The 14,350-nt window shown below is 43.1% G+C and overlaps 1 protein-coding gene across 1 annotated transcript in view; it reads right to left on the minus strand.

Moving 5' to 3' along the window:
• Positions 1-13,416, minus strand: part of FAM168B (family with sequence similarity 168 member B) — a 109,456-nt gene extending 96,040 nt beyond the window's left edge. The window contains exon 1 of the mRNA XM_057374244.1: positions 13,375-13,416. The gene's annotated coding sequence lies outside the window, so the exon portion shown is untranslated. The remainder of the gene's footprint in view (positions 1-13,374) is intronic.
• Between the last annotated feature and the right edge of the window lie 934 nt (positions 13,417-14,350).

The following is a 14,350-nucleotide window of genomic DNA, read 5'->3' on the forward strand; positions in this document are numbered from 1 at the left end:
AATCTCAGGTGGGCAAGTGAGCAGCTCATCTCCTGACAGAAAACATAACTGCCAGTCCGGGAGGAGACAGCCAGAGCAAATTGTGACACAGCACAGCCACTGTCCTCACTAAAGGGTCTGCTACTGCTATGGAAACCTGACCCCAAAACTGCACAGAGGGAATGGCACAGAGAGGACCTGTCCTAGTGTGCATAAAGGACAAGGATCAACTCCTGATWCATCTGAACAARGAGGAAACACAGACAAGCACTCCCYCATAGCACCTGTGTTGTTTTAAATACTAAGGGGAAGAGCTTTCCTACATTCTGCTCAGCCTGTGGYTTATTTGCTTCAAAACAATGAATGTGCAAACACGTGATCCGAAGACAGCCTTAGATGGGAAAGGAGCCAGTTTGTGTAAATTTTGCTAGAGAGGCTGTTTGACCCCAAGAATTAAACCTGAAGGTGTCAAGAGCAAGAGTTCCTGTGCACTGGCCAGTCCCTGAAGAGCTGAAAAGCCCCGGGTCTCAYGGGTATATCAAAGCTCAGCTGTTTGCCACCAAGCCAGTTACAGTACACAGAGAATGAGAAGATGAAAAAACATTTGTAAGCTGATTTATGGTTATTTATTAGTTTGACTTTGTCAGTCCTACAGATRCACAAAAAGCAATGCCTTCCAAACACTAAGTTGTCATCCTGTGAAATTGATGCTGGTTTTGGACGGGTTGTCCTTGATTTTCTATTTTCTGGTTAACTGGAGAAAATGCTGCTTTTGCTAGGCACACTCCCATGAGGATGCCTGAGAGTCTTTGAAAGCATGGAGCATCAGGCTCTGGATGCATAGTTTGACTGCATTAGCTTTCATGCAATAATCTTGTAACTTGAGACATGCCAAGGAACACTTCAAAGAAAATATTTATTTTTAACTCAATTAAACCAGTGAAAAGGACTTTTCCTACCCCAGCCACATATCCAAAGCACATAAAGTTCAATTTCAACTTTCCTTCTCTTCATGAGAAGTGATTTGCTTTGCTTTAGGCCTCTATGTTAAMGATTGACCCAAACTTAAAAGAGCCCTTAATATGCTTCTGTGGCAATCTAATTCCTGCAAGGCTGTATTGACTATGTTCCCATCACTTCAYTCCCTTTTGCAGACCTTTCTGGGGYTCTTTTGCTGAGGAGGGCAATTATTAACTCTACTGTGGAAATATCACAACATCACCAGTGCAAATGGGTTCAAAATAACAAACTAAACTTTAGGGCCATGTCTTTGCAACATGTTTTGTATCCACAAATGGGGTTTGGTTTCCTAGCATTTATGTTGCACAGAGATCAGTGACAGCTTTGGGATGTGAGGAACTGGGAAATCTGCTCTAGGCATTTAGGTGCTTAACTGCCATTGTCTTGTTATGCAAATCTGGCTCTTAAGAGTGAATCATCCTACCTAAATTTAGCCATGTAAAAGCAAGCACTTAGTCTAAGTAGTTCTTTAGGTTTATGATATTGTCAGAGAAAGATGATTCAAGAACCTGATGGCTTTTCCTGTTGGAGGTATTAGAGTTCCAGTGGAAAACACATTTTCACATTAATTCCTTTCTWTAAATGCATGAATAAATGTATGTGTGTGTATATATTTTTAYACATTTTAAGCACAAAAACTATGTTTTACTCTTCTGTTTTAATTAGGGAGGTGCAAAAAACCAGCATTAAATYTGAGAAAGTCAATGACTTGCTTGGATGCCATGATAAACTCACATTCAAGGAGCTGCTCATTTCTAACCATCCCATCCGTGGTATCTTTCTCTTTTTAAATGATTATGAAGACTGAAAGATTCTGTTCTCYGAGGATGTGCTCCAGTTTTTCGATAGTTGGGATGTTTGTCATGAGCAAGCTTAAAAGTCAAAGGGTTTAGGTTTTACTGAAAATACTTCACGCTCCTATAAGCTTTCCCTGTAATTTATGTGCAAGAGGCTCCAAATACACAGCTGAGGACGTCGTCTGGGAATAGACTGAAATGTTATTTCTGGGATATTGCATCAATGACTTGAGTCTTAACCTACGGGAAAAGGGATGAAGAAAGAGCATGATAAAAGCTATCACTGTGATCAGTTTGGAGACTCAATTCCTACCAGAGATATTTCTCCTCTTTCTTTGTCACTGCAATCAGGTTGTATTTACTCCTGGATATATTTGCGCACAACACCAAGCAAGAGCATAAGGAAGCGTAATTCAAATGAAACATTTCCTAATTATTGTTCCAGCTCAGTAATAAACATGTATGGCTGGCTTCTGTGCACCAACAGATGCCCTGGGAGAAGGCTGGGATGCAGAAGTSAGCCGTATTTATCACTGAGCTGTGYGTGCCAGYACAAGCACCCTGCCTAGAGCAGATTGACTGCAGAGAAGGGACAGGGGACTCTGACACTGCCACTCCCAGGACAGGAGGAGCTCTCAGGTGTGAACCTCATTGAGTCACAAAGTACTTTGCAATTAACAACAGTGGAAACTTAACCGTGAAAAGAAATCCAGTGCACATTAGTTAGCCCCCAAAAACTAAATGAAAGTACTCCTATATTTATATGTGAAGTCAAATTGCTCTTAGTCATTTGACTGGTTTGAAGAAGTTTCTGGAATTACAATTCAGAGAAGCATATAATCTTTCTCAGAGCCTCTTTGTCACAAAATAAAGACTGGCTACTTTTTGGATTTTTCATTTTCCCCATTTTTGCTTCTCACAATCATTCTGTCACACCTCTGCCTCTGCTGGTTTGATGCTGACAGAACTGCAGGGATTTACCAGCCATCCTCACTGAGACTTGCTGATGAAATAAGGTGCTCCAAAGCCATACTTTTTAATCACTTTTGCCATCTTCTGTAAGCTGGCTCCAGGGAACAGTGTAAGCACTCCTTATAAATACCCACACAGGGCAGTRAAGAAATGCTGTAAATGAAAGGAGACTTTTACCCCCAAGAACATCCTGCAGTGTCACCAAACCCTGCCCAGAGCTCAACCAGACTCTTCAAAGTTCCTGCTACAAAACCTCGGCATTTCCCACTGACCTCTGCAGACAAATGTCACCAAATTTAAAACTGGGAATGTTGTAAATGCAATATGCTCCTCCACATCAGCTTTAGGGTACATACTGTGGCCACATGGGTGGCAAGTTTTGGAAGCCAGATCATAGAAAATTAAAATCTAATTATTAGAGAGGGCTAGGAGAACTGTGCTGCACATGAAATTTAACAGCTCTGAGRCTCATGGCATCCAGGCACGAGTTCCTTCAGGTATTACAACAAGTTTCAAAAAAATCCATCATCACAAACAGTTCTAATTATTTCCAGCCAAATGCCTGTAACCTTGGCAAAAACAATTATTGAGCAGGCTATTGATCTAGTCAGTAAATAAATACACTTATGTCATCAGTAAGCTARAATCCTCCTGGGTATAAAACCAAAATCCTAAGGACTACTAGTTATCTGACATATGATTTTAATTAGGATTTATTGATTTAGGGTTTTTAAAAACAAATGGACTTTCTTGATAAAAGGCCTAGCACAGGATTTTCTGCAAAGTTAAATAATGTCTGACTTGCTATATAACAACCTGTGACCCAYATCCTAATTACTTTACTATGAAAGTTTGCTTTTTATTTGCAGCCAACATTTATTCTAAATGCCATGAAAGTTTAATGTGGAGGGAGAAGGCCTGAGTTAACAGAACCAACAGCGAGGGGTTCTCAATGCCTGGTCCTTGCCAGGGGTATTGCAGGCAAATAAAAAAGAATGAAAGAAAAGAGAAGAAAAGCACAAGAAGTCCTTAAATACTGTTTTTTCTAACAAGCTGGACGTGAGATCAACCTTAGCATCTCCTCGAAGCAGGTTCAGTACCTGCTAAAGAACCCTCTAGAAAGCCCCACAGTTCCCAGGAGGGGAAGGTCAAATTGTTTGTGTCTCTGGGCTGAATTCAGTCTGGGATTGACTCTCCATGTTCAGGATAAACCTGAACCACTGAGCAGACTCATTTTAGCTTTTGTGCCACTGAGGATGACAAAAACCCCTCTGGGTACTGCAGATGGCAACAAGAACAGCTCATGGAGGAGAAGCTCCTCACCATTTCCATTATTTTCCATAAAATGATTGTTCAAATTGAAGTCCAACTCAAGGTAAACAATATGCTCTGATGTTCCTCTGCTGTAAACTGTCACCAGCACGTTTCTGCAGCCAGGAAGCTGGTCCTACTTCACTGGCAGCTCAGCAATCTTCCACAGCTCAGGTGAAAGCCACAGCATCCCTCCCCTGCTCTCCCGCCCCTAAATTGGAGAGATTTCTGTTCTGAGCAGCACAGAACATGACATACATACAGATCTCCCAATCTAAGAAACAGATTGTTAATTTCTTCAGATTATATTATAGCTAAAAACTTATCCTCTGAGGAGGAGGCATTTCCTTTAAAAGTAACCATTTGTGTCATAATCTTTTATCCACGGAGTCAGGAAGAATCAGCATTTCCTGAGATGCCTGTGGGGAGCCTCATGACTCTGCCTTCCAGGTAAAACTAATCCYGTTTCTTTGTCACACAAAAAGCACACGACCACCCAAATCTCTGTGCAGCTCTATTAGAACTATTTAGTCCACAAAATGTCATTGACATTTGGTTTTCTAAAGTATTTAAGGAAAGGAAAAAAAAGAAAAAGAACAAACCTCCAAACCCCTCCAGAGTCTCCTGATGCTTGAGTGACATAAATATTCACTAGACCATAGGAGACTGTAGTCTAGTTTGTTTAAATTCAATTATGCCATTGTCTGCAGCAGAATGACAGGGGACTAATAAAAGGCATGGCATACCTGTATGAGGGAGAAAAGGAACTGGCTGGCTCACTGGCAGTGCTCTGCAGCATGAAATGGGGCTGGATGAGGCTGTGCACTTGGCTGATTACTCTGCCTGCACCAAGTGTAACCCCATGTCTAAATGTCACTGGGAGAGAGTGAAAACTTCAATGCTGTCATTTTAATTTCTTTCCCACTGGGTAATTATAAATGACACTGTAGGCTGGCTTATTGTCTTTTTCTCAGTTCAGCTGAAACTGTGTAAACATTCATGACAGTCTCTCACAGAGGCAGCTCCATCCCTCTGCACTGGGGAACAGGAATGTGGAGCAGCATCAGAGCAGGGGCAGTGACCTCACTACAGCTCCAGAGTATCAGCCAGCTGGCTGAAAGCAGGAATGTCTCCTCAGTGTGAAGGCAAAACTGCTTTAAAAGCAGAAAAATTATTTTCTTTCAGAACAAACCAGAAGCTTTGATCTCTCCCACAGAAGAGAAAATAAATTTCACTTACTAACCAATCTTTCTCTTTTCAATTTTGAAAATGGAAGCATGTCCCAACACTTATATGAGACCCGATTTCTGGATGTCAAAACCTGAGACAAGCCCAGTAAAAGAGCAGCTCGAATGCTTGATGGGAGTGAGTCAAGCCCAGGCTGGGCCTGGGGTTTCAGAGGTTTGGTCTCTGCCTGTCTGCTTCCCCCAAGCACTGGGGTGGTCCCAGGTCAGAGCACTGTCCTGCCCTGGAGTCCCAGAGCTGCAGCTCCAGAGCACCATTCCTGGGTTGGGGGGGCCAGCCAGGCTGTGGGGACCAGCAAGGCTCTGTCCCAAACTGCACAGCCCCCAAAACAGTCCCTGGCAGGGAGCAYACCTGGAGAACAAGCTCAGTTTTGACAGACATGTGCTTTCCAATTCCAATGCTGTTTCATTGAACAGTTCCCATCTCTGACCCTTCCCACTGCAACACTCTGGCAGGCAAGCTSACTAAAAATACCAACAGTGACAATGGGACCTCCAAAATAATCAATCTGAGGGTAGCAGTGGGCAATTGCCAGCCTGGCCCAGAGCCTGCTGGCCATCAGCTGCCTTTCCARGAGATCACAGTGATCACTGGCAGCTGCATGGCTTAAAAATTATAATAACCCTGCTCATGTCAGTAATATCTCCTTAACTGCTAGAAAATGGTATGTGGATGCTTTTCTCTTGAACAGGTTTGCCCTTTTAAACAATTTATATCTGTTTGCTTCACAGAGAAAACAAACAGCAAATTATAATGCTGGGGAATGTTTGCTAATTACCCACACCAATGAAATACACATTTGAATGGTGTTGGCTTCCAAACAGTGCATAACCCAGCAAATAACTTATTTATTAGCTCTGAAAAGAAGCTGAGGATCAAAACACAATGATTATTCTCTTCATTCCCCAGGGCTGGCTGCTGTGCAGGTGCTGAAAGATAATAAACACACTCCTGAACGAGATATGAGAATGGGATTGTGAAGGAGTGGCCTCAAACCCAGCCCTAACAGACTAAATTTGGCCCCAAAAGTTTACACGAATAGTTTTTCAACCTCATTACAAACCATAGCAGCTGCCTCAAATCTATTCTTTAAGAAYTGATGGGGCAGAATTATTCCAGCTGAACCTCCTGGACCTGGAGCTGGGGTCCTCCACTGGAACCACACCACTGGGGCTGATGCCTAGAGCAGAGCACAGAGTCCATTCTCCTGTTTGGCTGCTGCTTGTCACATAAAGTCACAAATACTTTAGATTGTCTTGCAAGCAAAACCTAAATGATATTGACATTCCAGTTCAAAATCACTCAGCAGCGTGATTTTTGGTTCAGGAAGTGGTGAGAAGACAGGCAAAAAAGGGTCAGCTGAGGAACATGAGKCATGATGAAAAACAGAAAGTGGCCTTGGTAGGCTGGGGCAACAACCCTGCCAAGCCTGGCAGAGCAATCCTGAGATATTTCTGCAGTGATTCTGCTGCTCAGAGAGGAAGATCAAACATTGCTGCTGCCTTAAACTGGCTGGGAGGCTCCTGAGCTGTGTGCAACCACAGAGTGTAGATGGGGAGATGCCTGCTCCCCGCTGCAATCAACCTCCTACACCATCAGCTACCCCAAAATGAACCAGAATGGAAGAGGTGGCCATAATGCACTATATTTAAAGCAGAGAACAGGCAAAAGAAAAAAAAGAAAAAAAAAAGAATAGTGATTTTTTACTTGCTTCTGAATTAAGAACAGAATAGTTCTTTGATTATTACTAGTACTAGGATTTCTATTCGAATGGTTTCCCACAGCTCTGTTATGGGCAAGAGGCAGGAGAGAGAAGAAGGAAAAATGATAATAATAATAATAACAAAAAAAGCCAGCACAGGCTGTTCTAGTCATTYCAAAGCACAAAGAAATCAGATGGCCATCTTTCTGAACAGGTGTGATCAGTGAGAGGAAATCAAATGTCTTTACTTTTCCTTTTTAAATTGCAGGATATATAATTGTATTCTTTGTTGCATACAGGTGCTCCATCCTCCCCCTRCTTTAAATCACATATTTATGCTTCTTTCCAAATAGCTAAGAGACTGAGCCTTAACATAAAAATCTGGATAGTCAGAGTGATTAATACACAAGGTTCCACAGGCTTTGGCACAGAACATTTCCATTACAAAAGGCTATAAAAAATAAATATTTAGTTTTCTCTGAAGTACCAGAGCATCTTGYAAACCTTTTTTCAGCAGTCTTTCTATAAGTTACCCATCACCTTTACCACTTTCTCCCCTTGTTAGTCTCTGGGTTCAACTAGAGGCTCAGTCAGAGAGATTKTAGTAGGAGTGAGAGAGCAGGAAGTCACCCAGGTAACATCAAGAGGAAGTTTGATGCTGCATGTAAATAAYGAGCTTTCTTCTCTTTTAGAGTCTGCAGTAAAGAGAATATGACAGAATTTCTGTTGCCATTTTGAATGGTGAATGTGAGCACTATGGACTGACACCCATCCCTGCACAGGGAAGAGCCCAGCCTGTGCCCATGTGATGTGAGTAACACACAGAAGCCACAAACAGCCCTATGAGAATTGCAATTTTTTTCAACCTTTGATTTTTAGATTTTCAAGAGTGTTTCCAACTAAAATTAGGCCACGTGACTGACAGCAGTCATTCCATCACCTTCGGAGTGACACAGGCGAGGCAGGGAGCATGATGGCACACTGGGGATGTGGTCTGTGACCTCCCCAGGGGATTCATCCAATGGCTGCAGCCCTTTGAGCTGTAAATACGTGTCCCCAGCTCCCTGAGTGACAGAACTTCAYAGAAAAGGTGGAACTTGATAGACAAATGATGTCTGAGGAGACAGATGTTCCTGCAGACGTATCCACACAAATGAGGAGTCACACAAAGCCTTTCCCTCTGTGGCTCTAGTGCTCCCTAGCAGGTCTGATGGAGCCTGCACAAGACCTGCARAAATATTCACTCTCAGCTTTTTTCCCTCCTTTTGTTGAAGTACAAATTAAACACCAAACCACACTTTGATGTTGAGAGAACCTTCCGTTTGTTTAATGATCGGCAAGTTTGTCCAATCCCCCCATTTGCTGCTTGTTAACCAAGTGAGCACTATTTCCTTTTACAGCTGCCAGCCAAACTGGCCTTAATAATTACCTGCCGTGGGCCTGCCTCCCTCCCACTAGAGGCTGCTCCTTATCAAGAACACATTTTCATCAAGCTGGCTAAAACTAACCATCAGCGTTTCACAGTCTGTTTTGTAAAAGCAGACATGATTTTAGAATATAGGGAATTTCCATCTGTCTGCTTTCACCTTCCTTCCTTTGTACATCCTTCACCTATTCCCTGCCATCCTTTGGGTGGCCAAAGAACACGTGTTGCACCATGGATGGGAAGGACATGGAGTCCATTCCTGAAATGGCACAGCCTGGTCAGAACTGACTCTGCTCATGTGCCCACCTGACAAATCCAGGACTACAGCCAAGTGTGCAGTCTGAAGTACCCCCACACATCCAGCCAGACTGTGGATGAAATTAATTCCACCACCACAAAATCCAGGGTTAAGGTATATTTTCACCATCTGACTACTTTCTGGTATTGACCTTAATATTAATGTGTGTCATTGAAAGAAAAAGTGAAAAAAAGACTTGAAGTGTGAGCCCTGACTTTCAATATTATCAACTTTCTAAGTGTTACCAGAATGATTTCAAGAAACCTAAGGATGATGGATGGTCAGMCAGATCCACAAGGTTGCAGCTGTTCCAACAGGTGGTCTAAACACTTCACAGATGTATTTTAAAAGCTATTGGGAGGTTTGCCATGTTCTAATCAAACTGGTTCTTTATTCCTTTAGTAAACTTCAACTTCCCCCCGCCTCAAATTACAAAATCACTGCAGCAGCCTGCAGAGGCTTTTAAAATAAAATYGTACATTTGGATGGAGAAGGAGGAGATAGAGGAGGGAGCAGTTTCCACAGGATAGCTCAGCCTTAAAAACTTATTGAATGTTTTTGTTAGGCTGAAATATTGTTCTTTTGTTATAAAATGCAAGGATGAAACGCTGGTTCTGTCAAGGTTAGCAAGCATTTTGCCATTAGGACTCAGAGGGGTTTAGACTCCATCAGTCCCTAGATATTTTCAGAGAAATTTGTACACGAAGTTTGACCGCAGAAAGAAAAACAAAAGGACAGGTGTTTTGGGTGTTCACTCCCACCCCAAGGCTTCAAGACATTCCCAAGCAGCGGGAGGAACCTGCCCTGTGCCTCACCATGGGTAAGAGGACAGGTTTCACAGCTGCTTCCCTTCACAGCCACCCTACACTGGCTGCTGGCTTAAAATGGTGCCACCAAATGACTTGGGCTTTGCCAGGCCACAGGATTTGATAAATGGAGCTGGAAGGCATGGCCTCCCTGGCCCCCAGCAGCTGTGCCCCRTCCCTGCTCCTGCCTGCCAGTTATCACTGCAGAAAACTTCCAGCACTGCTCACAAACGCCATTGCTGTAACTCAATCTCCTTTATGTTTTTGGCTCCCTCCCCAAGGAAAGCCTTCTGAATATATGTGATCCAAACATCCTGAAAATCGGAGATGTTACAGACTCACCGAATGTGAGTTGTTGGAAGRGACCACAGTGGGTTGTCTGGTCTCACCATCCTGTGCAAGCAGGATCAACTATTTGAATCCCTTCTCCAAAAATCTGAATTCAGCTGTTTGCAGCCCTAATCCTGTCATTGCTCTTTGATAACATACTTACCATGACAGCTCACCGAGCCCATGGCTGCAGGAATGGCAGCTCTGTGCTGAATTAGAGGTAACCCTTTGGTGTCACAGCCCACAATGGACTGTCTCCTGTCCAGGCAGAATCCTGGTTATTTTCAGGCTGTTACAATTGGGCAGACCCAGTTCTGAGCCCAGGACCTGGTGTCTGTCACAGGCACCACAGTTCAGAGCTACAGCCTCCATCAGAGAAGCAGAATACACWGCATCCCTCAGCAGACTGTCCCAGTTACTCACTCAGAAAACCCATTTCTACAGGATTTTATCCAGCTTTAGTTTCTAAACATTAGTTTTGCTCCGCTCTCCTTGGCAAGATCAGAGATACCATCAGCTCATGGTTTTCTCCCTTGTTTCACCACACAGGGCAATAATGTCTCTYCTCAATGCTCTGACAAAGTAGATGATGCTTCATTTCGTCACACCACATTCACTCTCATGTACCAATGACTCTTTTCCTAATCCCTGGGCACATTTATATGGTTATAACCATATCCTCACAGGAAATGGTCCTGGGAAAATTACCACAGGGAAGATCAACCTTTCCCCTTCCCGGCTGATCCATACTAGGCAAAGCTGGAAACAAAATGATTCCACACACAACTCGAATGTGGACTTTGCTCTGAATTTCACTTGAATTTGTTAAGCATTCACATATTTTGTGCTTCTTTTGTCTCGAAAAAAAAGACAGGGTGTCTTTTCACCCAGATGAGCATTCACTTCATAGATTACTTGAGTTCAAAATGAGATTTAAAATAGCTCTCAGCYGTATAACGTATATAAAATTCTCCCATCTTGTGTTAAAGAAAGGGAAATATCCRGCTAGATCAGTTTTACAATTTTATTCAAAGGACTCTAAAATACATTTTTCAKCTTTTCAGAAGTACTTTTTGCTGCTGCTGCTGCTAATGCTTTCCAAGACTCAATGCAATTACTTGTTAATAAAAACAGGGTTTAATATGCTGGCAGAAAAATTGATACCACTTCCATTCTCTGCCTTAAAACAAATGAAACGTAGGAAGGAATTGAGCTGTCCCATTTCTGAATTGGAAAGCAGATATTTTTTAAAGTTCAGATCATTACCAAGTGTAATATTCATATAACAAGTTTAACTGACTTGACCTTGTGCTATTACTTCTCTGGAGCTAACTTTGTGGGAAATGTGCTACTTAGAAAACCAAAAAAAGGAATGCTGTTTCAAAATCTTCTGTCATGCTCAGCAAGCAAAGTGAAAAATATCTCTAGYTGGTCATCATGGAACCCATTTGTGTGGCTCCAGTGAGTTGTGCCTGCTGTGGAATCAGAACCCTKGGCCCACAGGAGCTGACTGCAGCCATGGTGCTTAACCAGCTGCAGCCCTGAACAAGCTGCACCGTCCYTGTCCCATGGATGGGTGCTCAGGGGGTGCTCCAGCTTTGTGCACACCCTCTTATCTGTACATCATGGGATCAGGCAGCCAGCAGATCAGCAAAATGCCACTCTTCCCCCCGTGGCTGGCAGGGGACAAACCGCCAGCGAAGCATAGCTGGTCACTCTTCCCACCTTTATAGTCCCCAGTGCAGCAGTCCTAAGGACCTYAAAAAAAACCTAGTCCAGGCTGATCTGAAGCTGTTCAGTGCAGCCATTGAACTGCAGTTATTGTTTATGCCATTAAACTCAGAACAAGCWGTTTACTTTGATGCAGCACCTGTCTTCCTCTGGAATAAGGAGAACTGAGTTCAGTTCCAGCTTCTGCTTCAGGGAAGAGGAGGACACATAGCAGGAAGCTCCCCAGATGGCTCATGCTTTGTGTCTCCCAGGGAGGAGAGGTGAGGCTCTCCTCAGTTATGGCAGCACTGACCCAGGGAAGGGAAGAGAACAACTTTCTAACCTAGTGCTCCAAACTTGGGGCAGTGCTGCARCATAGGGCTGCTCCATTTTAACATTTGATTTCTTCTACTGTGTGCAACAGTACCTACAAGTGACTGAAAATGTAACCAGGTCAGAATACCTAATGGTTTAATCTCTGTTTTGTGTGAAATAACTCCAGCTCATCCTCCTGCCACATCAGCCTCCAGCTAATGCCAGGAAGGGCTTTTATGGWGGTCAAGAGAATTCTGGCCAGGTAAAAATGTTTTCTCTCATCAATATTTATTTTTTCCTCTCAGTGAGCTCTGCCAGGTTCAATATTTTCTTTTTTTGTTTGCTTTACCTTGTAAGATCTCGATTGTGATTAAAATCATGAATTTTGTGCCTGCTGTGGAATCAGACAACAACTCAGCAGAGCTTAAATCATGAATTGGAAAAACCTCTTAATATTAAGCATTTCCAGGAAATAATTTATAAAAACCTGCAATRCTCCACATGGATGGTTCAGAAGTAATCAACCAACTCCATAAATGTCAAGGGGAAGATTAGCCTTTACTTGTGATGAACYCAATTCAGCAGCCACATTAAAAGGTGCCTTTGAATGTGGAACTAAAAGGACTATTTCCTGCTTTAACAAAGTCTTTGACTTCACTGTAGCTGCAAGTTTATCTCATTTGCAGAACCAAAACCACCTTGATCTAAGAAGCTGAAACACCTTGGAAGACCATTTTACCTCTTGCTGAAGTTGACAGAAGAGTGTTTTGGCTGAGTATTTCAGATAAGCAATTGCAGAAARAGGATTTTGACTTTGATTTTTGTTTGGATTACAAGATTAGTCCACCAGCTTTGAAAAGCCATCCAGAAGGAGTCCARCTCTGAATGCCACTTACCTTGGTGTGGATATTTCTTGTGGTTCAGGAATGTGAAGGGCTAAAACAAAGCTTGGTTACCTTCAATRTCCTGCACAAGCACAGACAATAAGCAAATACAGACCATCAGAATGATACATTTTCTGCCACATTTGGTTAGAAATCTCCCCAATATGTCTACACTGCCCTGTTTGGTAAGGGTTGGAGGAGCAGAAGCCCACCAAAAGCTCCCATGGAGCAGTAGGGACTGAAATAGTGCCTCAGGTCAAGAGCACAGTCTGTTCCTGCAGGACATGAGMCAGGCAGGACCCACTGTGCTCCTGRACAAGCAGCCTGCACATTTGGCTYTGTGGCCACATGAGCCAGCCTCAAAGGCAAAGGCAGCAGGAAGCAGCACAGTCTGAGGCTGGCTACCCTGGCATGACAGACTGAGCACTGTTGAAAACAAAGAATCTCCTTTGTAGGCTGAAATACCTGATTTACCATTTCTTTCAGAYATGGATTTTATGCACAGAGCAAAATTTGAAAAGTATTAGAGAATTTGTTGAGAAAATGTTAGTCTATTTGAGTATAAWTACACAATCTTACCTGCTGCCAGTGGGCTGATCTGCAAAGATGAGCTGAGAGCTGCAGGCACCAACAGAGCAGCAGCAGTGCCCTCCCCAGCCTGGCACAGTCCTGGGGTGCCCAGATGAGGAGGGCAGGGTGGGCTGGGGGCTGTCACAGGGTCAGCCAGGGGTCCCATGAGCATCAGACAAGTCCATAGTGATGAGAGGGGTCCAAAGTCACCTAGAGCACAGCAGGGCTGATCTTGCAGACAGGTAGCCAAGGCCAGGGCAGGTGACAAGGATGGAGAGCCTGGTGGCACAGCCAGKGTGTACCTGCAATGTGACAGCCGGGCAGGGAAGGCCTTCAGATGCTTTCACTCAGATACTCACCATACTCAGGATGGTGAGTATGCAAGGGATTTCCTCATTCCAGCATTCTGGTGGCATCCATGGTGGAAATGAACTCAACTGTAGCAGAAAGGATTGGGCAATCTGGGAAAAAGCAACAATTGTATAAGATTAAAATGGTTTTGCTTCTTTTTTTTTTAAAAAATAAACTATGTTTAAAAACACCAGTAAATTAACATCACTTTTTTTTTTTTTTTCAGGCACGATGACATAGGGTCTCTGGCATTTACAGGAAGCAGAGGCACAAGAAACAAGTTTCCATTCCCTGTTCATATGTAAAAACAAGGAAAGGAAAAATGCAATGAGGAGATTTATAAACTACTTGAGAGATATTTCCACGGTAAACTCCTGAAAATCTTTTGTAGCACAGATATTTCAACCCACTCACACAATACTGAGCTCTTTATTTGCCCTATAAACAGTGAGACAGTAATTTCACAATCTGTCAAATGTAGGAGCGAGCAAAAGCAAACTGCTCCTTGAACCAATAGAGAAATGGACTGTGAACATGGCTGATTTCTGGCCTCTTTATTCTGTCCTCAAGTGACCCAACACTGTCAGTCTTTAATGTATGATCACTTACTGCCAAGATATTTTACAGCAAAACA

This window comes from Malurus melanocephalus, unplaced genomic scaffold (assembly GCF_030028575.1).
Source record: "Malurus melanocephalus ecotype Western Australia unplaced genomic scaffold, MMel_1.1 scaffold_220, whole genome shotgun sequence".
NCBI lineage: Eukaryota > Metazoa > Chordata > Aves > Passeriformes > Maluridae > Malurus > Malurus melanocephalus.